This window comes from Arvicola amphibius, chromosome 12 (assembly GCF_903992535.2).
Source record: "Arvicola amphibius chromosome 12, mArvAmp1.2, whole genome shotgun sequence".
In the NCBI taxonomy this organism is placed as follows: domain Eukaryota; kingdom Metazoa; phylum Chordata; class Mammalia; order Rodentia; family Cricetidae; genus Arvicola; species Arvicola amphibius.
The window spans coordinates 92987321-93012591 of record NC_052058.2 but is presented as its reverse complement, the minus strand read 5'-3'; the positions used below and the strand labels follow the sequence as shown (position 1 = coordinate 93012591).

At 44.0% G+C, this 25271-nt stretch overlaps 1 long non-coding RNA gene across 4 annotated transcripts in view; it reads right to left on the bottom strand.

Moving 5' to 3' along the window:
* Positions 1-24937, bottom strand: part of LOC119799560 — a 78184-nt gene extending 53247 nt beyond the window's left edge. For 3 of the 4 annotated variants that reach the window (XR_005282859.1, XR_005282858.1, XR_005282860.1), the window contains exons 1-3: positions 24807-24937; positions 3719-3829; positions 1125-2174 (exon numbers count right to left, since the gene is read on the bottom strand). This is a non-coding gene — a long non-coding RNA (uncharacterized LOC119799560). The remainder of the gene's footprint in view (positions 1-1124; positions 2175-3718; positions 3830-24806) is intronic. The other variant, XR_005282861.1, reaches the window with a different exon arrangement.
* Positions 24938-25271: the final 334 nt, after the last annotated feature.

The following is a 25271-nucleotide window of genomic DNA, read 5'->3' as shown; positions in this document are numbered from 1 at the left end:
ACAATTAAAAACAACTTTAAAAATATAGGGTCTTCTAGGGAAAATAATTCGAAACTTTCTAGATAGCTGTTTTCATAGACCCTGTCTTATGGTGCCTATGCTTCTTGGTTGCCTTGGGTCTTTTCTCAGCTCTGCGAGTCCTGGGCTATCTGATCAGAAGGCTGAGTCACAATTCCAGAATCTGAAGCCTATCGCATCACCACTGGGAGACACCTAAAGAAGTGTGTGAGGTGTGGCCGCCAGCCACAGAGACTTCTTCTCTCAGGGGTTTGCAGAGCTAAGGCTTGCGTACACAGAGAGGGGAAGCTGCCCAGCAGGAATAGAGTCAAGGCTCAAAGGAAGAAGGGGGTTAGGAAACATTTGCTCTGGTAGCTAATGCTGATTTTAAATACATCCATCAGTTCCACACCTTCCACCAGAACTGACAACTCTGAAAAATGTAGATTCTTTAGTGCCATGGCTCACTAAGAGAGCATGGAAATCCCCTCCGTGTTCCAACAAAAGACAGATTGGGTGGCTGGAGAAATGGCTGTCAGCAAAGGGCTTACTGCACCATCATGAGGACCTGACTTCAATGGCCCTGTAACACCAGTGCTGTAGAGGCGGGAAAAGGTGGGTCCCTGGGGCTCACTGGCCAGCCAACATCGTTTAATCAAGCCAGTTCCAGGAGCCAGCAAGAGACCCTGTCTCTGAGACACACCGCCACAGGTTGTACTCTGGTTTCCAGCACAAAAGTGCACCTAGATCTACACACACACAGAGGCAAAAAGAGAAATTGCAGGCACAGTTCCCAGCCTCAAGGATGGAGGATGTCCTTGTTTGAAAAGCAACTCTTAAATGATTCAGCTGCCTCTTAGTCTAAGTCATAGCAACCGCCATAAGCACACTATAATTAACATAGCATGCAGAGCAAGGGGAGCTTGGAAAATATTTCATTTAAGGTCTCTGAGGGGTCCTAGGTGTTCTTCCAAGAGAATGAGGACACTGTCAAATTATTTATCTAGAGCCAGCTGTGCATTCCACCAGGTTGCAAATATCTAGAGATTTACTTCCAGAAGCAGATATCACGCAAGAATCACCATATCCCTGGGCTACAGACCCAGTTACGAGCCAAGGGGTGTTACCCTGTGTATCCCTGGTGACAGACCCAGTTCCAGGCCAATCGTGGTACCCTGAGAAATGGCTACTCTGTGATGAGTCCAGCCCTCTGGATGACAGCTAGCTCATGCTCCCCTAGGAATCAGGAAGAGAGAGAGGGTGTGAAGGTTTTTCACAGCCATTTCCCATCACCACGGGATGTAAGCGGTGGCTGATGTAACCAAGCAAGACCTGCTGGGAGGAATGACATTACTCAGCAGGCCAGCGAGATGGCTCACCAGGTAAAGGTCCTTGCTGTAAGGCTCAGTTACCTGCATCTGATCCAAGAATCCTTGTAAAGATGGTAGGAGAGGCTGACCCCACAAAGTTGGCCTCTGCCACATGATATGAGCCCACCATCTCTCTCTGTGTCTCTGTCTCTCTTTGTCTGTGTCTCTCTCTGTCTCTCTCTCTCTCTCTCTCTCTCTCTCTCTCTCTCTCTCTTTCTCAAATACACAATTGTTTTTTTTTTAAGAAAGAAACATTGCCCTGGCACCTCTAACAAGCAAGCAATGACAATTAAAGACACAAACACTCATGCCAAGCAAGCAAGGGAGATGTATTCATTATGGCCACATTGGAAAGAGGAGCAGAGAAGCCTAGAGACCTTTCCCACCCAAGGCCTTCTTCAGATTTAAATAGAGGGCAAGAGCACATAAAACAAAACAGTCCTGGCCAAGGTTGCTCCTGCCCACTATTATCCCATCCTTGTCTCAGCTCCAGTCTCTGCCACAAGGTGACCTGACAAGTTGTCAGGAATGTGTACCGTCTCTTCCCAGAAGACACATTCCTCCTTGGGCTGGTCAAGGTTTTGCCCTTTCTCTTCTTCTGCATGAAATCCTGGGGAAATTTCAGTTTCTTGGGGTTCTTTGCTTTGGTAACCTGAAAGCCAGTGGGAGGGACACTCGTGTCCTTCAGACATCTCCACTGCTGCCAGGAGGGTTAAGGAAACTGGCTATTAAATCCAGCTGGTCTTCCTCCGCTGGGAATCAAAGGCAGGTGGCTGCAGGCTGGTCCACCCAGTTTCTAAGCCTCACCTAGTGAAGAACAAACAATCGAGGGCGTGTGTTAGAGACACAGAGAAATCCAGACTCTTCTGTTCTATGCCAGCTGTCCAGCCCTAGGCATGTTGCCTGACCATTCATATCCCAGGACGGAAATGTGTCTCATGATGTGCTCTCTGGAGTGAAAGAGGCCAGGTGTGGGGAGGCAGGGCTCCCAGAGCGGGGCATCCTTCTCAACCTCTCTGACTCTCCCTCTCTGCCAATGGTACCCTTTTACATCTTTGCATTTTGTTTCTTAATAAAGCCTGTTTGACTTTCAAGAAAACAAGTGTTTTAGGAGTCGCGATGGTTCATCTTCATTGTCAAGCTGACTGAATAGAAACCCATGGAAACACACCTGGGGTAGGTCTGTGAGAAAGATCCTAGAGAAGCCCAACAGAAGGGGGAAGATCTATCCTGACTGTGTGGGCAGCAGCGCCCATGGGCTGGGGTCCTGGGCTGAACGAAAAGGAGAAAGTGAGCTGAGCCCAGGTATCCATCTCTCTGCCTCCTGACTGTGGATGCACTGTGACCAGCTGCCTCAGCCTCCTGTTGCCATGTCTTTCCCACCATCATGTACTGTACCCCAGACTGTGAGCCAAGAAAACCCTTCTTTATTTCCTTCCTCAAGTGGCTTTTCTCAGGCATTTTGTCTCAGCTCTGAGAGATGTCACTAATATAAAGGACTAGTGACCTAACTCAGTGGTACAGTATGTCAGGTGTCCTTATGATTCCAGGCTCTGGGTTTTGTCTGTCATCATATTCTCTTATGAAGAGAGGATAAAATTCCTATCTAATGGGGAGAAGACAGAAAAAAAGAAAAACTGGGAGTAAGACAGGGAGGAAATGGAGGCAATGATTGCTTTTGGTCAAAATATGAAAAGAGATATGATGGGGAAGGCAGTTAAAGATGGGGAGCACTGAAGAGAAAGAGCCAGAAGCTGCTTCTAGAAGGTTCTAGAAGTCGGAAGAGCAGGAAGAATGCACAGGCATGCAAGCTCCTGGGAGTAGTTGGATTAGGTGCGAGGGTCCAAGTTGGCCTATCTCCCCCTGGGCTTGGGAGTCATATGCATGTCTCCCTCAGCAAATTCTTACTCAGTAGCTACTATTGAATACCTTTTGTGCTGGGCACTGCTCTCAGAGCCACACAAGTCCCCGATTTTTTCCGAGCTTGTCATCCAGAGGCGAGTGGGGAAGAAAATGCCAGAAAAATGAGAATCCCCCTACACATTGGCATTCTCAGGGTATATACCTTACTTCAACATAGACAGGGGATTCTGTGAGTTTTGAGCGCGTGTGTGTGTGTGTGCGTGTGTGTGTGTGTCCCCATACAACTGTAGAGGTCAGCTATTAAATCAGACGTCATTCATTCCTTGGGAGTCCTCTATCTAGGTTTTTAAGACAGGGTTTCTCATTGCTCAAAACCTCACCAATTAGGCTAGTCTGGCTGCCTATTGAGTCCTAGGGTTACACCTGTGTTCACTTCCCCAGCACGGGATCAAGAATCACATTTGTATGCCACCACACCTGGTTTTTACCTGGACTCTGGGGATCAAGCTCAGATCTCCTCACGCTTGTGCAGTGAACACTTTGCTGGCTGAGCCACCTCTTCAACCCAGTGTTTGTCTTTACACTCTGGAGTAGGGAGCCTTAGGGTAAGGCAAGCAGAGAGTTTAGGAAAATCACAAATTTGGACAAGGAAAATTTACAACTTAATTTTCACTACCCTCCAAGTAAAATGTAGAATTTCTTTCCAGGAACGCAGGCAACCAGAGAACCTTCTGTGATATTTGTGGCCAGTGGAAACTATAGGCATTTTCATTCACACAGCAACTGCTGCCAGCTATTTTTAATATTTATGTTTGTCTGAGCTCCAAATGCATGGCAATCTGCAGCCAGTATTAAAATTTGCTGCGTTAATAAAGGAGCAAATCTACTACAATCTCATGACATCATTGTGTATTTGTGTTTCAAAATCTTGATAACTATATCTTAATATAATTTCTTTCCTCCTCTAGATTCTTTTTAATGTATGAAACTTATTCTGAGAATAAGTCTGTGGTTTTACTAGGTAACCAGAGAGGTTCAAGGCACAGTAAAGATCAATAAGACTTAAACTAGGTATTGATTGGTGTTTGTTATTAAACAAACAAAAACAAAACCAAGATCTCATGTATCTCAGGACACCCTGGAACTCACTATGTAGGCCAGGATGACTATGAACATCTGGTACTCCTACATCCTGTAGGCTGGGATCATAGGTATGCGCCATCAAACCTTGCTCATGGGGCACCAGGGACCAAACACGGGCTTTAGGCATGCTGGAAAACACTTTGCTGACTAAGCCACACCCTCGGACTCTGTTAGTTTGATTCCTGTCATGGAATCTTGGGCCGATTAGAGTGCTAGCCAACCACTCCAGCCTAATCAGCCCACAGAAGAGTTCAGCTGTACCTAGCCCCTCGATTCACCAAAATCGCACACAAGAACACAGTGTGTGATTGTCGGGCTGAATGTGCATCACAGACATTACATTAGCCCCATCAAGCATACTCCCAGAAGTGGCAAACACGCAGCCCTTACCTCTCGCTATATTGTCAATTTTAAAGTTTTTTGAGACAAAGTCTCACTGCTTTATCACTGCTGACCTTGAACCTGTGATCCTCCTGCCTCTGCCTCCCAAGGTCTAGGACTGCACACACATGACACCATGCTAGTAGCATGTAACAAATCCTCAAAAGCCTTCCTGCTCCTTGAAGGCAGGGAGGAGAGAGTCCTCCTATCTGCGAGTCTAAAGGAAGATGACGGTTGTATTGAGCAATGAACAGAAACCAGGCAGTTAACTGACCATCACCGGACAGTCAGCTTAGAGAATCACCAGTCCCTGTGAAGAAGCTGAAACTCAAGTGGTACAATGACCTCACCTAAGGTGACACAGCCAAGAATTCCAGCACCCAGACTCAATGTCTAGGCTGGGAACAGCTGACAACAGCCCCGCCCCTCCCTGTGCCTCACTTCATTCCCGGACGTAGCATGATTTTACCTACTGAGCCATTTGACAGGAATTCACTATTTCTCTGTAGTTGAATAATAAGCAATGTCTTCTCAATATTAAATCCCAATTATATTTAAGAAGTATCAAATCTGGCTCTGGGAACTCTTATTAATCAAGCCAGTACTTTGAAGATGTCTCAGTTGGCAAAGTGCTTGCCACACAGGCATGAGGACTGAAGTTGGATCCCCAGGACTCAGGTTGTTTAAAAAGCCCAGCGTAATGGTGGCACACAGCAATAACCCTGGTGCTGGAGAGGAAGAGACAGGCAGCTTCCTGGGCTCACCGGCCAGCCAGCCTAACTTCGTTGGCAAGGTCCAGGCCACTGAGAGACTCAGTGTCAAAAACAAACAGACCCCAAATGAGAACAGGGCCTAAGGATGCCAAACAAAGTTGTTCTTTGGCGTCCACGTACACATAAATGCTCCCCCACACAGGTATTTACACCTGAGCACGTCTATATACATCCATGTTTATGCAGAATATGAAGGCAGATGATTGCACTGGGTTCAGATTGCATTTGATTTAAAGGGAACACTTTGAAGTGTAACATAAGGCAGCCAGGCCTGCTTGTTTGTTGGTTTCTGTCCTGTCTGGTACCCCACAGCTGGCAAACGCCAAAGAAATAACACAGAGATCTCTATAAGTTATAAAGCTGATTGGCCCACTTGCTCTAGCCTCTTACTGGCTAACTCTCACATCTTGATTAACCCATTTTTCTGATCTATGTTAGCCATGTGGCTCAGTACCTTTTTTCAGTGGTTGCAGATCACATCCTGCTGCTTTGGTGATCTGGGCAGGAGTCTGGGAGGAATCAACTTCCTCCTTCCCAGAGTTCTCCTGTTCTCATTACATCATTTCTACTTCCTGTCTGGTTTCCCCACCTTTACCTCCTGCCTGGCCAATCAGCATTTATTTAAAACATGATTGACAGAATACAGACAATTCTCCCGCACCACTGAAGGACAGGCCAGGATCCCATCTTGGGTACACTGATTTAGAATCTCTAGGACTTGAACTGGAATCCGTGTCTCCATCAGGCTCCACACAGAATGTTTTGTGCCTCTGATGTCCTTTGAGGCCTCGTGCAAGGTCTCTGCTTCGGGGAAATGAGAACTTTGAGATAACCAGAGGGAGAGACGGGAGCCTCCCAGTGCCCCAGAGTTCTGGCGGGGGACAGTGTAGTTCCAAACCTACCACCTTCCTAGTAGACACTGAGATGGTTGAGTTCCCCTCTGGCCAAAAGACTTGTGCTTCAGAGCTTATGCAAGTCGATGGGGGATGAAGTCATCACGTGCAGGAAGGGAAAGAAACACAGAGGAGAAACAGGAGCAAAACGGTAGGGCTGGCACCAAAGAGCAACGGTCAACTGTCCATCACACTGCAGCGGGAACGAAGACAAGAGATGCCCTGAAGCCAAGCAGCTCAGGGGCTGGATACAGAGGGCTAGAGAAAGGGCTCAGCGGCTAAGAGTGCTTTCTGTGTAAGCATGAAGACCCCAATTTGGATGTCATTACCTACTTCATGAACCCAGCAATCTACCCACACAGGCAACCCCAGATCTGAGTTGGGCAGAGGCAGGAGGATCGCTGAGACTTGCTAGCTTCCATCCTAGTCAAGAAAACATGAATGAACCCAAGGTTCAGAAAGAGACCCTGCCTCTTACCCCCACTCATCCCCTTGTCATTTAAAAGGAACTATCTCGCCATAGACAATTGTATCTAGTCCTGTGTGTCCTAAGGCTAGCATAAAAACAGCCAACCCTAGGTTCCGGGCCCTAGAACGTTCTTTGTTTCCGTTTCCAGACACTGACTTTGTGTCATTCAGTCTGTTGCACAGCCTCTCCTCTTCAGAGACCGTCCCTGGCCACCTCGCTCCCAGCACACCTTGGGTTACAGACTATCTTCTTCGTCTTACCATTCAGCACTGAGCTCTCTCTGAAACCATCTTCTTTCTCCCTCAGCTATGGCATTTCCGGCCTCCGTCTGCAATGCTGTGAGAGTTCCTTGAGTGTAGTGTGTGGGGAGGGGAGGAAGCCCCGAGTGGGTGCGCACTGTTTACATGGGCACAGCCATGAAATGGAGCCTGATAACTCAGACCCATGCAAATGGCAAAGCCTTCCTCAACAGAAATCAAGGGGAATGGCAGAGCCACCCCCTGGTCCATTATGTTTACAAATGATGAAGTAGTGTGTGCCAACATCAGCACCTGCAGCTTCCTCCTCCCAGATGACAGCAACCTGAGGCTGCTCCCCTGCAGTGACATTCTAGCCAGGTTAGCGAACCCCTCCTCCTTATGCTGCTTATAGTAAATGTCCTGAGTTTCTGGGGTTCATAGCGGGTGCCTCCATCAGAGGGAGCACACAGCTGTCTTCATTCCTGTGTCGCCCCAGTCAGGTTTCCAGGACCAAGCAGTACAGGATGTGGCTCTAGTGACCTTCATTCATTTGTTTGCTTGTTTACTGTGTACAGGGGCATGTATGTCAGAGCACATGTCAAGGTCAGAGGAACAACTTGCAGGATCAGATCTCTCCTTCCATCTTGTAAATCCTGGAAATCAAACTCAGGTCATCTAGCTTGATGGCAAATGCCTTAATCTGCCATCCCATCATTGAACACAGCCATTCTTCAACAGGGCTATTAGGACTATTATGAAAACACCTCCTTACAATCAAGGAGGATATGGCCACCCACCCAGTTCAGGAAGGGAGACAGACAGGGTGAAAAACAACCCAGTTTGCTTTACTATTGACCAGGTATGGGTGATAATAGATGGGGAGGGGGGCGGAGGGACATGAAGAAAGGCCCTAGAGGGAACTCAATAAAAGAAGGAAAATAAGACCATCTTTAGGTAAGCCAACAGAAAACCAAACAGCCTCAGATTAGGGCTGCAGGCTGGGGCAAGCCCCAATTAGAGGCACCTTGTCTCTATCTCAAAGGAAATCTGTCTTTACAGAAGAGTGGCTTGGTCATGGCGTAAGAGCCAATGTTTCCTGATCCCAGGTGCTTACCAAACACCTTCTGCATAATCCTCCCCAACAGTTCTTTCCTTCCCGTGGTCTAATAATGAGAACTTCTTGTTCTCATCCCTCTTTGACTGACTTTGTTCAGACATCATGGTTCAGAGGATCCCAGGAGGGACACCCAACAGTAGCTGATCAGCTCCTCTACCTCCAGGGTTTCTAACTTCCTGAAAACGTTCTCCTACCTAGTTTCTATAGCTACAACTCCTCTCTCTCCTACCCCACCCTCTCCCATGGAGCTTCCTGGTATATGATGAATGCTTCTTTTATCTTTCTTTAGGCATCATCACTAATTTTATATTTAAAACAATATAGCTGGGTGGCCAGGCAAAGGGATTTGGTGTGTTTGCTTGAGACATGGGCCCCATGTATCCAAGGCTTCCTTCAAATTTGTAGCCAAAGATGGCATAGAATTCTGATCTCCTGACCCCACCTCCATGGAGCTAGAATTGGAAGTGTGGGCCACCTGGCCTGGTATATGTGGTGCTGGGGATGAACCCCAAGGCTTCATGTGTGCTAGGTAAGCACTCTACCAATTGAGCTGCATATACCAGCCTAAGACCCATGGTTTAAACCCAGGTGCTACATGAAATAGGTACTTGACAATGGGAAACTTAACCTGTGTGTATGTGTGTACACAAATGTGTTCATATGTGTACATGTATATATGTGTGTGTATGTAAATATACATGTGTATATATGTGTATTTGTATGTGTGTGATGTATGTGATGTGGGACGTCCTTCTGTATGCTGTGAATATATCTTATTACGATTGGTTAAAAAAACCTGATTTGGCCAATAGTCAGGCAGAACAGAGCCAGGCAGGAAACCCAAGCAGAGAGACAGGGAGAAGAAAGGAGGAGTCAAGGAGGTGCCAGCAGCATCAGAGAAGCAAGATGTGAGGTAACAAGTCATGAGCCTCATGGTAAAATATAGAATAATAGAAATGGGTTAATTTAAGGTATAAGAGCTAGTTAATAATAAGCCTGGGCTAATAGGCCAAACAATTTGTAATTAATATTAAGCCTCTGAGTGACTATTCAGGAACTGGCGGGTGGGAGAGAAACTTCCAGTTACATGTGTGTATGTGTGTTTGTGTGTATATATGTATGTAAGTGTATGTGCGTTTCTTAGAGATGAAATGGAACTTGTCCTAGAATTATGGTAAATTGCTCTTATAATTTTTGGTTGTGAGCCTAGAGTTTAATGGCTGAGCTATCTCTCCAGTCCAGTAAATTACTCTTGAAGGGTGATCAGAATCCTTGACTCTGGAAGGACTGACCAGTAGGAAACTCTGGTGATGAAGTTCGTACCACACAACATCCTGACCCAGGGACAACTTCAGCTCCAAATGCATTCCATCCCCTTCTGGCCTCAGCTCACTTAAAATATTAAGTGAACCAAGAGAGAAAATCTAGGCTTGTCTTCTCTTCAGGAGAAGAGGAGAGAAAGAGAGCCTGTGTTTGGATTGCCCACCAAGCCAATGTAATGCAGGAAATCTACAGGGCCTTCCATTGCTGCTATAACAAGTGGCCACATGTTTCGAGGCTTAGAATTAACACATGCTTTCCTCTCTCACACACACAGCTCTGGAAACCAGAGGTACACAGTCCGTCTCAGTGGGCTACAGTTAATACCTGGGCATGGCTGAATTGCTGTTGACTACAGCCGATTTATATAACTTCAAGGAACCACAGAGTAACTATCTGATCTCCTTTGCTCTGTAAGCGCACCTGGCCAAGGAGGGATTTCCCAGTGAATATGCAGGTCTTAACCGTACTCAAATAAAAGGGATTTGTACATACAGGCTATGTGTCTTTTAACAAGGTGGGGCAGATGGGCAATAGACTGTAGCATAGCACAGGAACAAATTTGTGCTGGACCTTGTTTAGGCAAATAAAAATAAAAGCAAGGGGAGAAGGAGGCACTGGGGATGTAGCTTGGTTGGTAGAGAGCTTGCCTACTATACAAGAGGTCCTGGGTTTGATACCTAGCACCACGCAAAGCAGATGGTAGCACATGCCTGCAAACCCAGCACTTGAGAGGTAGAAGTCAGAGAATCAGCAGTTCAAGGTCGGCCTGGAATACATGAGACCCGTCTCAAAATAAAAGGTAGAAGAAAAGTGGGTGTAGGCACAGATAAGGGAGTTGTTCAGAAAGCAGGTGGCCTCTGAGCTGTATTTTGAAGGATAAAGGTTCATTGTCAACAGGTGCACAAGATGAAACTGACTTCAAGTTCCTAAATAAATGATTAAAAATTTAATCTAGACCACAGCTGAATTCCAGAAAAGCAAGAAGTTAAATCCAGGCAGAACTGCTCATTTAATCAACCGTTTAGAAACCCTGACCTGCTTTGGCACTTGAGGAGGGCGCGAACAAAACATTGGACCTGTGTCTAAAGCCAGCTGCATTCTGGCCTAGAAATCACGGTGAATTCGCAGAACCTGTTTGCTTAAAAACTTATCAGAAGGGATACGGAACTGCTGGCAGACAAAAAATTGTTATAATTTTGTGGAGACAGTACAGTAACTGAATTCACCCATCAGCCAGTCGCCCGAGGCTCGGTAGTTGGTTTTTAATCTTACACTGTAATACAGAACTGCAGGGTGTCGTGAAATGTGAAGAAGAGGGGAGAGGGGGAGGGTGGCAATTAACACAAGCACAAGATGGAAAGGGGGCAAGTGGGGGAGCAGCCCGTGAAGTTCCAGCTGGCTAGCCGTGATGGATCATGGCTCCATGTGCAGCTAGAATGGTGGGCACTGGAGGCGTTGGGTGGTGTTGGGGGTGACCACCTCACTCCCTCAACATTCCTTTTCCATGGCTTCTAAAGTGGGCTCGGCACCAGGCACCAAGCAATAAGTCAATCCTGGAAGCTCAAAATGTGCAAAGATTTATATTTATATATCTCTTTTTTTTCTTTCTTCAAATAGTACTCGCATGAATGTTGTAGACCAGGTTCTGTGTGAGCTTGCTGTGCACAGCAGCACCTTTAGGTGGCTCCCATTGGAGCGACAGCCAATGAGCATTACTTTTTCTTTGGGTACAATCCGGGAGATCCTGGCTTTCTTTCATAGTGGAGTTTAACGTTCCCATGCCAGCACACTAACCCCTACCTCCAGCAGTTTGCCAGATATGTATCCCTTATTGGAAAGAGTCATGTGTATTGTGGTGTACGAGCACATGCGAATGCAGGTAGAAGCCAGGGGAGGAGACTGAGTGCCCTGCTCTCTGCCTTACTCCCTAAAACAATCTCTAACTGAACCTAAAGATAGACTGGCATCCTCCTGCCTCCACCCTGCACAGTGTTGGGCTTCCTAGCCCACAGGCCACTCCCATCCCTTTCTGAGTGTGCCGGGACTCGGGTCCTCATGCTTGTACAGCCAGCGCTCTTACCCACTTAGCCATCTCCCCTTTTTGAAATTAAACACTTTCAATTAAAATTTAAACTAAAAATTGAGGTTGTGTCTAAAGGAGCCAGAACTGACCTTGAACTTCTGAGTCTCCTGCCTCTGTCTTGAAAGTGCTGGGATTGCAGGTGTGCACCCCCACACCCCCAATGAAATGTGGTATTGGGGATTGAACCCAGGGCTTCACGAATGCTAGGCAGTCACTTCACAATCTGAGCTACATCATCAGCCCCTCCTTTTTAGTTCTTTCACATAATCTATGTGTTAGTAAATTTTGTAGGAGACCATGGGTATGGTAACAACCCAGGGCCCAAAAGACAAAACCAATGAAGAGTTCAGTCTCAAGAACTGAGTTCGCCATGGTCCCGGGCACTATAGCTGGTATTGCTTTCTTTGTCTTTTCCATGTCCCCACAAGTATGGTCTGATGACCCAGATGACTGAAGTTCTCAGAACCTGCTGTGCTTCTGCTAGGGAACACTGTCATTTGGACACAACACTGTGTTGTCCTGTTCAATGCCCCACGGCTGTGACCCACACAAGGCTGAGAACCTTTGTGCTCTGTCATGGATCTGGGGAGGGATCCACAATGTCCCACCTTCCCCAAGGGTTTATAGACCATTAATGGCTGCCATGAAAAAGGCATTTTCCCCAATGTTATAGTCACCCTAAAGTCCTCTCGACAAACCAAAGTTCCATTCAACACAGTTAACCCAATGATCATGGGGGGGGGGGGGCTAACCCACAGAGGCTGGGTGAGAAATTACTGGCAGGATGTGGGTGACCTAAAAACAGCTGTACTGGAAAGTCTGCCCCAGCACGGACAATAGCTTCTGATAGCTGCATAGACAGCGCCTCCTTTCCCAAGTCTCTCCCAGCTTATACACTCCAGCTCTCCCAGGACACAGTGGCCATGTGCAAGTAAGGCAGCAAATTGCATGCCAATGGTTGAGAGAAGGGGCAAGAAACCCATGGTCTCCTACAAAATTTACTAACACATAGATTATTTGAAAGAACTAAAAAGGAGGGGCTGATGATGTAGCTCAGATTGTGAAGTGACTGCCTAGCATTCGTGAAGCCCTGGGTTCAATCCCCAATACCATATTTCATTGGGAGTGTGGGGGTGCACACCTGCAATCCCAGCACTTTCCTAGGAGGAAGTGTCAATCATCTACATCCCAATCCTGATGGGCTCTAGTTATAGGCACTTCTGATCTCATGAAGATGGAGAATCACTCCTTACAAGAGCCTCCTCCACCTTCCTTTTAGCACTCCCTTACCCTTGGGCTTGTAGGTAACCCTAATTAAACTCATTGGTTTACAAAGTAGGGAGGTACAATCTTTGTGGGGTTGTGTGTGTGTCCATGTGTTTGTGTGTGTGTGTGTGTGCATGTGTGTGTTATTGTGTGTGTGTATGTATGTATGTGTGTGTATGTATGTATGTGTGTGTGTTATTGTGTGTGTGTGTGTGTTATTGCTGTCCTATCTGGGGTGAATAGACATTTGTTCACATCTCCTCAGAAAACATTTACACAACATCTGGGCACTACTGGGTTCTAGAAAGGTATTTTGTTGGGTTTTAAATTGCTCAAATAAGCTCTACTTGATGAAATTGGCCTAATTTTGCCTCTCTACACAAGCTACCCCTTTACTTCCTCCACTATCCATAAACAGTAATCCATCTTCGCCTTTTCTCCCTTAAAGTGAAGGGGTAGTTTTAAACAGAGGGACTGGCCCATAAAAATCATTTCAGGAATGTTAATATGTGGGATTATAAAACATGTTTCATGCCTGAATAAATCTACAACCTCATGTGTCAATCAAAAGGAACACATTTCCCCATCATGGATGCTGATGTACGACACACGCTGGGAAGCTCCAAGGGGGAAGTCTAATTTGAGAGCTTTTCAGGCCTTTGATCACAAAACTGTGTTGAGTTGTGGCTTTTTCCTGTGGAACATGTATTCTTATTTTAGGCAAATGCTTATCAAAGGAAGAGGATGGGGCTAGGGGAATGGCTCAGTCAGTAAAGTACTTCTCATACAAGCACAAAGACCTGAGTTCAATTCCCAGCATCCATACAAAAGTGTTAGGCATGGTGGAGCACATATGTCATCCACATTCTGAGTAAGTGGAGACAGGCAGATCCCTGCGGCTTGCTGGGCAACTGGTCTAGTCAAACCAGTGAGCTCCAGGTTCTACCAGAGACCCTTTCCACCAAAAAATAACAGCAGTGAACAACAGTAGCTGAGGAATAATAGCCAAGGTTGACCTCTGGCCTACACACACACACACACACACACACACACACACACCACTTATACACAAACTCATACACATGCGAAAGAAAAAGAAAGAATAGGAAACAGACTTCTGTTCATTGGCCAAGAGCAGCAAACTTCTCTTTTGTCAAAGACAGTGTGCCCTCTGAGCAACAGAAACCTGCTTGGGCTAACACACAGGCCCTTTGAGCTCTGTACTAAGATCACTATGAAAGTGTAGAAGACATAGCAGGAAAACAAAGGTCACCCACGTCCCATAGCTTAGTTAAGTGGTATCATTGAGATTCAAATCACATTGAAGCTATGTAACTACAATAAACACCTCCAGCTGACGGTCACCCACTGTTTGTGGTCTCAGTAGCAGGGTAGCGGTATGTTCTGTCTCTGAGCTTTCCCATGGGTGAGCCACCAGTGGGTGTAGATGAACACGACATACTGGTTCTACTAGCCCTCTGTGCAACTGGGAGAAGCCTGGAGGGATGGACACAGAACCATTGAACAGTAAACTGAATCTTGCAGAGTTCTTACAGGGCAAGGATAGAAAGGTCAAAATGCGGGCCTATGATTTTCTCGAGTGACATTCCAAAAGTTGTTTCATCATCTGCATTAGTTATCAGCCATCTTGATATAAAGCCCAGTATGAAAAGCTGTGTTGAATTCCTCTCCCACTAGACATCTAAACAAATTCAAGAAACAGTACTCAAATAAAACCTACAAAGTCACAATTTTGCGGCCCTCTAAGAGAGCTGAGGTTGCAAAGAAACTGAAGAACCATGTGACAGCAAGCTGTCACTGTCAGCTTGACACAACCTACACGCACCTGAGAAGAGAGTCTCCCTAATGGTTTGTCTAGGTCAGATTTGTCTATGGTCATGTCTGTGGGGATTGTATTAAGTTAATTGACATGGGAAGACTATGTCCAGTGTGGGCAGTACCATTCCCTAGGCAGGGGATGCTAAAGTGTATAATAGCAGGGAAATTGAGCTGAACACAAGCATTCAAGAAGTGAGAATGCACAGGCTTCTTTCTCTCTGTTACTGACTGTGGATGTGATGTGACTAGCTGTTTGAAGTCCTGTTTTGACTTCACTCCAGTGATGGACTATGACCTGAAATTGTAAAATTAAATAAGCCCCTTTTGTCTCTAAGTTACTTCTTGGTCAGGGTATTTTATTGCAGCAACAAAAATGAAATTAGAACAAATAAACTTCCCCAAATAGCAATTAGCAATTAGCAGTGAGAGAACCCTATGCCTCCTTGGCAGCACAGAAAAACTGGTAAGTCGACCCAAAATTTTTATAGAAGCAAGGGTATGAAGAGCCAAAACAATACTGAAAATGAAAGACAAATTTAGACTCCTTATTCAACCTGGTTTTATGACTTTATTAATCTGGCTAACAGTGTGGTGGTGTTGAAGGATGAAGGAATAGATTAACAAAACAAAGAATCCAGAAAATTACTTACAAGGGCAGTAAATGACTTTTTTCAGGATCATCTAAGAAACTCAAAGGGAAAAAGAGATGCAATTTCTCTCTTTGTGGTTCTTGGCAATCCTAATGCTGAAACTCTTTAATACAATTCCTCACATTGTGGTGACCCCCAACTATAAAATTATTTTTGTTGCTACTTCATAACTGTAATGTTGCTGCTGCTATGAATCATAATGTAACTATCTAATATGCAAATGGTCTTAGACACTGACCTATATAAACACATAGGTGCACATGTGATCGTGTGTATATACCCATATGAACACTTACATACATATAATGTTCCTTCACATGGGAACACACACAAGTATATAAAACTGGAGCTAAAAAAGACAAATAATCCAAATAAAAATTGTGAGACAGTTTCAACAATATTTCAAAAAGGAAGATTTGTGGATGGCCTATAAACACAACAAAAAAATGTTCGACATCATTAGTTTTTAATGAAATGCAAATTAAAATATCAGTTAGATATCACTGTAAGCCATCCAGAATGGATGAAATTCAAGTCATTAATATTACTATTACCAGACCCTGGCATTAATGCAAAAGCAAGGGAAACTCTCCCATGTGCCTGGTGGGCATGAGAAATGTTCCTTTAGAAAACTCAGAACATTTTTTAAAGTCAAATTCCTATTTTTATATAAATATAGGTGTTCCCCTTAGGCTCATTTGTTTGAACACTTTGTCCCCAGTGGTGACGCTGTTTCAGAAGGTTCTGGAACCTCTAGGTGACAGTTAAAGGAAGTAAGTAACTGCAAGAGCAGTTTTATAGCCGAGCCCTACTTCCTGTGCACTGTGGCTTCCTGATCCACCATATAAGAAATCACAGTATTTGTCACTGTGCAGCCACCTGCTGTCATGTCTCCAGCCCCAGATCATAGGTTGCTTTGGAAAAGAGGTTCTTCTTTTGTTTCCACAAAGGATGAGAACCTGTGGATTCATTCCAGACTAATGTGGTTTGATGGACCAAGATCCCCTGAAAGGTTGCCTTGAACACCCCTAAAAAAATCATTTCACCCAATAAGCATCAGAAAGAAGTTTGGAGAGTACTATGCCCAAATTCCCAAATATTGTTTGTAAATGTTTCTTTATATTTAAAGGGGGATATGCTATAGAGATTTGCATTGGTATGGATCTTGGTTTATTGATACAAACTTAAGGTCAACTTTGTTATATGTATATTTCTGCTCTTGATTAAGGTATTGTGCATCTTATTTAAAAATGTAATGTATAATTAAGAAATATAAGCTAATACATAATCATCTATAACAGTCAAGTTTGTAGTCATGTTAGTTAGATTTTCAAGATTGCAGAGATGTACTTCTAATAGATAGGTGTGCTTCAAACATTTCAAATGCTACAGGATATGGCATATAAAATGTTTTAAGGAGTTAGGACTTTTCATGATAAAGACATGTCTGCTCTTGGCAGCACCAATTACTTAAAAAGGAAGATAGGCTCAAAGAGGCTCCTTATGGAGTTGGTTAGCCATTTGGGCAAGAAAGTGCTCTTGTCTGGACTGCCTGATGAACTGGACATGCAGGACCCTCAGAGAAATGACTGCTGAACTTGCCTAAAGGTGAAACAATCCTTCAGGGTTCCTGCTTCATAAAAGAGACTGTTAGACATTCTTCAGGACACAGAAGAAAGTGATTGACAAACTGCCAATATAGGTAAAACTGTCTTTAAAATTTCCTTCTTTGTGGAAAAGTCTGCCAGGTACTATGGGCCTGTAGGCTGAAGATGGATGCCCCAATGGCATAGAAGAACTTTGGATGACTGTCCAGGGAACAAGATGTCTCTGTCATTTCTAGAGTTTTGGAAGTTGCTTATGATGTACTTCCTGTATACTTAGGTAATATTATATTATTCTAGATTCTTTGATGGACTTAAAGAATAGATAGTAATAATATAGTTTTCCTTAGTTATGATAAAAGATAAAGTAGATATAAATATTGTAACTGTAATTCTTGCTTGATAACTGTTGTTATATGTAATTTTACTATGTTAAAGTTAAAACCTTCCTTTTTATTTAAACAGAAAAGCGGAGGTGATGTGGGATTTCCCTCTTTATATTGTGATTACCATTGATAAATAAAGGAACTGCTTTGGGCCTATAGCAGAGCTATAGGGAAACAGCTAGGCAGGGAAAACTAAGCTGAATGCTGGGGGAGAAAAGGCAGAGTCAGAGAGAAGCCACATAGCGCCGCTCAAGACAGATGCCAGATCTTTGGCTGATAAGCCACAGTCACGTGGTGATACACAGATTAATAGAAATGGGTTATATTAATTTGTAAGAGTTAACCTATAAGAAGCTAGAGCTAATAGGCCAACCAGTGATTTAATTAATACAGTTTCTGTGTGATTATTTCGGGGCTAAGCAGCTGGGAATAAAGTAGCAGCCTCCCTCCAACAACCAGATTTATATAAAGTATTACCCAAGTCTTCACAGAGGAGGATGGTAACTATATGCAAATGAGGAATTCAGAATTCATGAAGTGATCTTTGTATTATCATGTAAGTTGTCAAAAGGGCAGTATTCTTACAAAACTAAGTAGTATGTCATAATTAAGATGACAATAGTCAGTTTGTCAGAAATAATATAAAATGAAATTCTCCTAGGCTATAAAAAATACCAGTGTTGAAAATTCATGTTTGCTGAGATGCTGAGTTTGCAAAAAGATATTATTCTTCAGTGCGAGTGGCTTTGCCTCTCACATAGTTTGGGGAAAAGTGTGTCACTATTTGATGGCAATATCCTTAAGTATCTACTACGGGGTATCTAACAAGGCTGTCCACACAATACACTAGACAGACGCATTCCACAAAGAGGAAGATAAAAATATTATTGGAAACAACTTCCCCTTTCTACCTAAAAGCAAAGGATGCTGCTATATAAAAATTATGTGTAGCTTAATGGCTTCAGTTTTTAATTGTAAATGACAGGAGATACCACTATTTTTAAAAAATCTTTCTATTTCTGAGTATGAATGTTTTTTCCACGTGTATTTAAGTGCATAATGAGCACGTCTGGTGCCCTCAGAGGACAGAAGAAGGTGTCCGATTCCCTGGAACTGAAAGCCCAGTTGGTTGAGAGCCACCATGTGGATGTTGGGAACCTAATCCAGTTCAATTACAAGAACAACAAGTGCTCTTACATGCTGATCCCTCCTCCAGCCCCCTTTTTTAAAAGCATAATTAGCTAGTGTGTGGAATAGGCGCAGCATTCTTTATAAAATAGAGTTTGCAGCTTACTAGATGAAGTATTTGCTGAGTATAGACAAAGTCCCTTCCCAAAAATGTGTAAACCAGATGTGCTGGTATATGCCTGTAAGCTCAGCACTCATAGTTGAAGGCAGGAAGATCAGAAGTTCAAGATCACACACAGCAAATTCACAGATCTATGTAGCCTGGGACACAAGAGACTCTGTCTTAAAAGGGCTCTCATTTCTAGGACTGTTTAAAGTTCCCAGAAATACTGCCCCTATCAACATTCCCCACCACAGTGGAAAGCTTGTGATAGTCACTGACTGAGAGAAATACAAATAAAGTAATCCCACACTAGCTCTGAACAGGGTATGGGAAGCCATGTAGATGCTGGAGGAGAAAGACGCAAGCCGCCAGTTGGAACCTTACCAGTAAACCACTAGCCTCGTGGTAAAATATAAAATAATAGAAATGGGTTAATTTAAGATGTAAGAGCTAGCTAGAAATACTCTTAAGCTATTGGCCAAACAGTATTACAAATAGTATAGTTTCTGTGTGGTTATTTCTGGTCTGGGAAGCTGGGAATGAACAAGCAGCCTCCGCCTATAACTGACTCATCCAAACCCCTCAAAGTCCTCAGTTTACCTTCTTGGTGGCGCACAGAGTGTGGATTAGAACATGGGTCTGAAGATGTGACTCTGCCCTCACAGCATCTCACTAAGTTGGCTACTTTTCATGTGGATGTGATGAAAGAAAAAAAAACCTGAAAAAAAGCAACGGAAAGAAGAAGCTTTTTCATAGCTTGAGGTGAAATCCATCATGGCGGTGAAGGTGGGACAGCAGGGATGTGAGGCAGCAACCACAGTCAGGAAGCAGAGAGATGGACCCTGTGCTCAGCTCACCTTCATGGAAAGCTGCCGCCCACTCTGCATCTATCTTCCCACTTCAGTTACCCAATCTAGAAACTTCCTCATGGAATACCCAGAGATTTACTTTCTAGGTAACTCTAAAGCTGTCGATTGCCAATCAGTTTTAATCACTACCTGTTCATCTCTCCGTGACCCAGGGAAATTTCAGGCTATAGTTTTTCCTGATTTATAAGATGCCATGTGCTACAGTTCTCCAGTACATGGCTTCTCAGTTTGCTTCTCTTTCCATGACTCCATAGTGCATGTCTGTTCTGCGCTGGCCGATATTCTACTGTCTGAACATGTTAGAGCACCTTTATTCACCTCCAGATAGTTATTCTTGTTGCTTCTAAGTTTGGACGATTATGAATCAAGTTCCTATAAACATATGCAGGCAGGTTTTGTGCGGCAAGTTCTCAGCTCCTTTGATCAAATGCCAAGGAGATAAATTACATGGTAAGAGTTTTGTAAGGGATCACCAAACCATCTTCCAAAGTGTCTGTTCTATTTTGGATCCCTGCAGGAGATAAGCAGTAGTTCTTCTTCATCCAAACTTATTCATCCAAAATCGAGCCAGACGGGTGCAATGTTACTAGGTATACAGTGGTGTCTAATTATTGTCCTAATTTATGTTTCCTGGTAACTTATCATATTGATCTTTTTGCATGCTTGTTTGACTGCTAAGTGTGTGTGTTTTGACTTGCTTTCTTTTTTTGGTTGTTCTGATTTTTGTTTTATTTTCAGTGAAGTGTCTGATAGGATCTTGAACCTTTCTTTTTCTTTTCTTTTCTTTTCTTTTCTTTTCTTTTCTTTTCTTTTCTTTTCTTCTTGCTTGCTTCCTTTCTGCCTGCTTGTCTTTACTGATTTATTTATCTGTGTGTTTATGTTGTGATTCTGGAGCTCAGACCCAGGAATCCCCACTTGTTAGGCAAGTGTTCCAACACTGAACTGTATTCATTAAGCATGTTCCTACCTCAGCTGTCCCCAGCCCCCGGAAGCTGGGGTGACAGATGCCTGCTATCACATCTGGCTCTTGTTCACCAGTTTTTAATCAGTTCGACCACATTCTTATTGCTATGTTTCAAGGTTTTTATGGGTTTTAGATAATAGCTCTTTCAGATAGGTTTCACACATATTTTCCCACTGTAAGAACACTCCTGCCAGTTAGCTTCTGCCAGCAAGTTCTTGTACCACTTTAATAAGCCCAAATTACAAGTTTGTCTACTATTATGTTCACATAACTAGGCTTCATCATGCTTAACTTATCTTCCTTTGAAAATGATAATTTTTTGAGAATTTCATAGAATGTATTTTTATTTTTGTAATCTCCCACTCCTCCCCCATCTCCTCTCAGATCCACCTCCACTGCTCCATCTATCCCCAGACTTCTTAGCCTTTTTTTAAATAGCCCATAAGTCCCATTTGGATAACAGCCAGTTCTAAAGACAAGATATAAACCCACAGTTGAGCAGTGCAGCCTTTAATGGCAAGAAAGACCATAAATTTTTAGAAGAAATCCTATCTCTGGAGCTTGAGAGATATCTCTGCAGTTAGGAGTAATTTGCTGCACTTTCAGAGGGCCCCGGTTTGGTTCCCAGCATCCTCATGGGTTGGATCACAACCACCTATAATTCCAGCTCCAGGGCATCAAAGAAGCATCTTTGATATCTTCTGGCACATGTGACATACACTCACACGGACACACACATACATAAAAATAATCCTTTAAAGAAGGAGTCCTATGGCCGGGCGGTGGTGGCGCACGCCTTTAATCCCAGCACTCGGGAGGCAGAGGCAGGCGGATCTCTGAGTTCGAGGCCAGCCTGGTCTACAAGAGCTAGTTCCAGGACAGGCTCTAGAAACTACAGGGAAACCCTGTCTCGAAAAACAAAAAAACAAAAAAACAAAAAAAAAAAAAACAAAAAAAAAGAAGGAGTCCTATTGCTTTAAAAATTATCCCAGTAATCAATTCTATAAGGTTTGGAGAACAAACAAGTTTAATCTTATTCTGTCACCAGACTCAAAAGATTTTTTTCCCCTTGAGCTGATATAAATGCTGCTATTTGTTCTAAGTATTAATTTGCAAAAGATTACAAACGATGGTAATATTTCCTTCTGGACAGATGTGAAAAAATGATTCCAGTCAATTTCCAGTTTTCTTATTTGCAAACTTTCTCGTGTGCTTTCCTTAAACAACTCCATCTCATCCAAATGGGAGCTTCTCCTGCAAGCTCAACCCCTCACAAGCACGTGTTCTTTTGTGCCACCAGCTCAACCACCTGGCACTGAATATTTTATTTAAGTCAAGAGAATCCCTGGCGACTGGCATTCGTTCTTTCTGCTCCACATCTGGCTTAGCTGTGGTCTTTGAATATTTGTGTTTCGTCTCCTATCTGACATTTCATAATGGAAAAAAAAGTGTGGGACGAACAAGGGAAAGAGAATGGGTAAAAACGAAGTGGCCATGTGGGTCGCTGTGGACCATCACTGCTGAGGTCCTTGGGCTTCTCTAAAGGAAGAGAACCATAGCATACACATCTATTACAAAGGGGGCACATCAGATAGGCTTGCTGTATCGTTACAGGCTGCAGAGTCTAACATCCGATATCTGTACACTGGGGAGGATCAGAACAACCTAGTCCACAGGCTGGGTGCCCCAAAGTCTTAACCTTTCATTAAGGTCAGGATTCTTGGGGAACTGTTGGTTTTCAGCCCATGTGATGAAGCACAATTAATAAAAACTCAGAGAGAGAAATTAGGGTTCAACCTGAAGATCCAAAAAGCAGAACAGCCAGGCACTGGCTCTTACCTCGACCTCAATCTGAAATGAAGATCCTATCCAAGAACCCCAGAATGAGAGCTGTCTCCTTCCCTTTTCATAATCCTCTCTACGGCTGGGATTAAAGGCGTGTACCACTACCACCTGGTTTTTTATGACAAACTAGCGTGTCTACTGGGATTAAAGGTGTGTGTTATTGCTGCCTGGTCTATAAAGCTGATCAGTGTGGCTGTTTTACTTTTCTGATCCTCAGGCAAGTTTTATTTATTAAAATACAAGTGAAAGGCCACTACACTGTGATATTTGGGTTCTGATATCTGTAACATGAATTTGAATTGGTATTAATAATAAATTAATAATAAAATAAATAATTAAATTAGTAATAAAAATCCAGAGTCAGATATAGGGGATAATGCTGGAAGATTAAAGAAGCAGAGTGGCCAGCCACTAGAGAGTTCTTACGTCAACCAATGCTCAGATCAAAACGGGCAACCCTGTCCTCAGGCTGCGCCCTCAGACTGCATCTTCAGACTGACCGTCTTAGACAGTACTGCTCCTTAGACCGCTTCAGACTGCATTCAGCTTCTGTCTCCTCCCACCTTACATTCCTTCTCCACTCAGCCATACCACTGCTGTCTCCAACTCCCTAGTGCTGGGATTAAAGGCCTGTGGTCCCAAGGGCTGGGATCACCTTCCCGTAAGCTCTGTTTCTCTTTTAGACTGGATCAATTTTGTATAGCCCAGGCTGATCTTGAACTAACAGAGATCCATCTGTTCCCCAAGTGCTAGGATTAAAGGTGTTTGCCACCACTCCCTGGCCTCTAGTGGCTTAGCTCTGCACTCTGATCTTCAGGCAAAGTTTATTTGTTAAAATACAACCAAAATATCACTGCACATATCACTGAAGGAACAAGCATCAGGAACAACGGAGTAGGTGCATTCACCAGCAAGATGTGAAGGCAGTAAGACAAAAAGCAAAACTTTCCCATTGGCCTCCTTGTAGCTGGTTGCCCCTGGAAACTATCAGCCACATTAGGGTGGATCCTCCTCCTTTAGATAAGCTGATCAAGAAAAAGACTCACAGGTGTGTCCAGCAGCTTCTCTCTTGGTTGATTTTAGATCCAGTCAGGTTGATAACCAAGATTAGCCCTCATATATGGTGTTTAATAAAAATGAATTGGAAAACAGGAGCCCTCCCCTCCCTGTTTGAGACAATATCTTACAGTCCAGGTTGGCCTTCAACTAGCCCTGCGGTCAAGATGGCTTTGGACCCCTGATGCTCTCGCCTCTACTTCTCAAGTGTTGAGATTATAGGTATGCACCACCACGCTCCTTGTTAAGTCAGGAACTTGAATCTTTTTTAAAGCAAAAATAACAAGGATTCTACGGCTTCTCAGAGACATATCCACCTACAAGCCTCACTGATCTCGACCTTCAGAGCCACCATTTGGGAAAGAAAAAGTTGACTAAACACAGCTCAATGACGCCATGAAATTCAAACTGATGACCAAGTCAGCCAGGACTAAGTGGCTTCTCAGTGACCAACAAGTGGGTAGTCTATACATCGTGGATACCCGGAACTGGGAAATAACTTGTGTTCCAGACAGGATGGCATTTCATAATACTACAGAGGAAAGTGTGCAAATCGGAACTTGTAAGTTACTTATTTCTGAACTGTGTGTATTTGCACGTGCACACATGCCTGTATTCATGTGTACACGGTTACATGTGCATGGAAAAAAGAGAGGACAGCCCCTGGTGTCAATTCCTCGGGAGTATCCACCTTACTTTTCTATTTAGTTTTATTTTTAATTATGGGTATGAGTGTGTGAGTGTCAGGGAGTGGGGTGCACATGACTGTAGGTCCCAATGGAGGTCAGAAGTATGTTTGATCTCCCTGGTGCTGGAGAGGTACCTGATGTGGGTGCTAGGAACTGAACTCCAGTGGTCTGGACCAGCAGTAAGTTCACTGAACCCTGAGCCGTCTCCAGCCCCCATCTACCTTATGTTTTGAGATAGGGTGTGCCAGTTAACTTTTAGACAACTTGACACAAGCTAGGGGCACTTGAGATAAGGTAACAACAATTGAGAAAAATGCCCCTATAAAACTGCCCTAAAATCAAGTCAATGGGGTGTTTTCTTGATTAATGATTCAAGTGGGAGGGTGCAGCCCACTGTAGCCAGTACCACCCCAGGCAGGAGGTCCTCATTGCACAATAAAGCAAGCTGAACAAGCCCTTGAGAGCAAGCCATGTAAGCTGTGTTCTTCCATGGTCTCTGCTTCAGTTCCTGCCTCCAGGTTCCTGGCTTGGATTCTTTCAGTGATGGAGTGTGATTGGGACATGTTAAGCCAAATAAATTTAATCAGTGTTTTCTCCAAGCAATAGCAGCTTAACTACAGCATAACACAGAACCTCTAACTCTCTGGAGTATGATGCCAAGTAGGCTAGGCAGGCCAGCAAGCGTAAGGGACTCACCTGTCTCTACGTCCGCCAGTGCTGGGGTTTCAAGAGTGTGCTGCAAGGCTGAGGATTTTTAAGATCTGAGTTCTGAGATCAAGCTCGTGTCCTCATGCTTGTGTGACAAGCACTTTGCCACCTGATCATCTGCCCAGCCCCAAGTGTTGTGCAATCTACCCAACACTTATTACTAATACTTTCCAAAGTCTGGATTTCAAAACTTTCATTCCATTTATTTATTCTAATAAAAGTGTCTGTGCCAAAGCCCACTGTATGGAGGTCAGAGGACGACTTGCACAAGTTAGTTCTCTACTTCCACCATACGGACATTGGGATTGAACTCAGGATGTTGGGCTTGGCAGCAGGGGCCTTCACTGAGCCATCTTGCTGACCTCAAAGTCTTCCTTTCACGTCACATAAGTGGGTGGTAAAATGAATGAGGTCACAGGCAAAGCCTTGTAACCCATTAGAAACTTCCTTCAG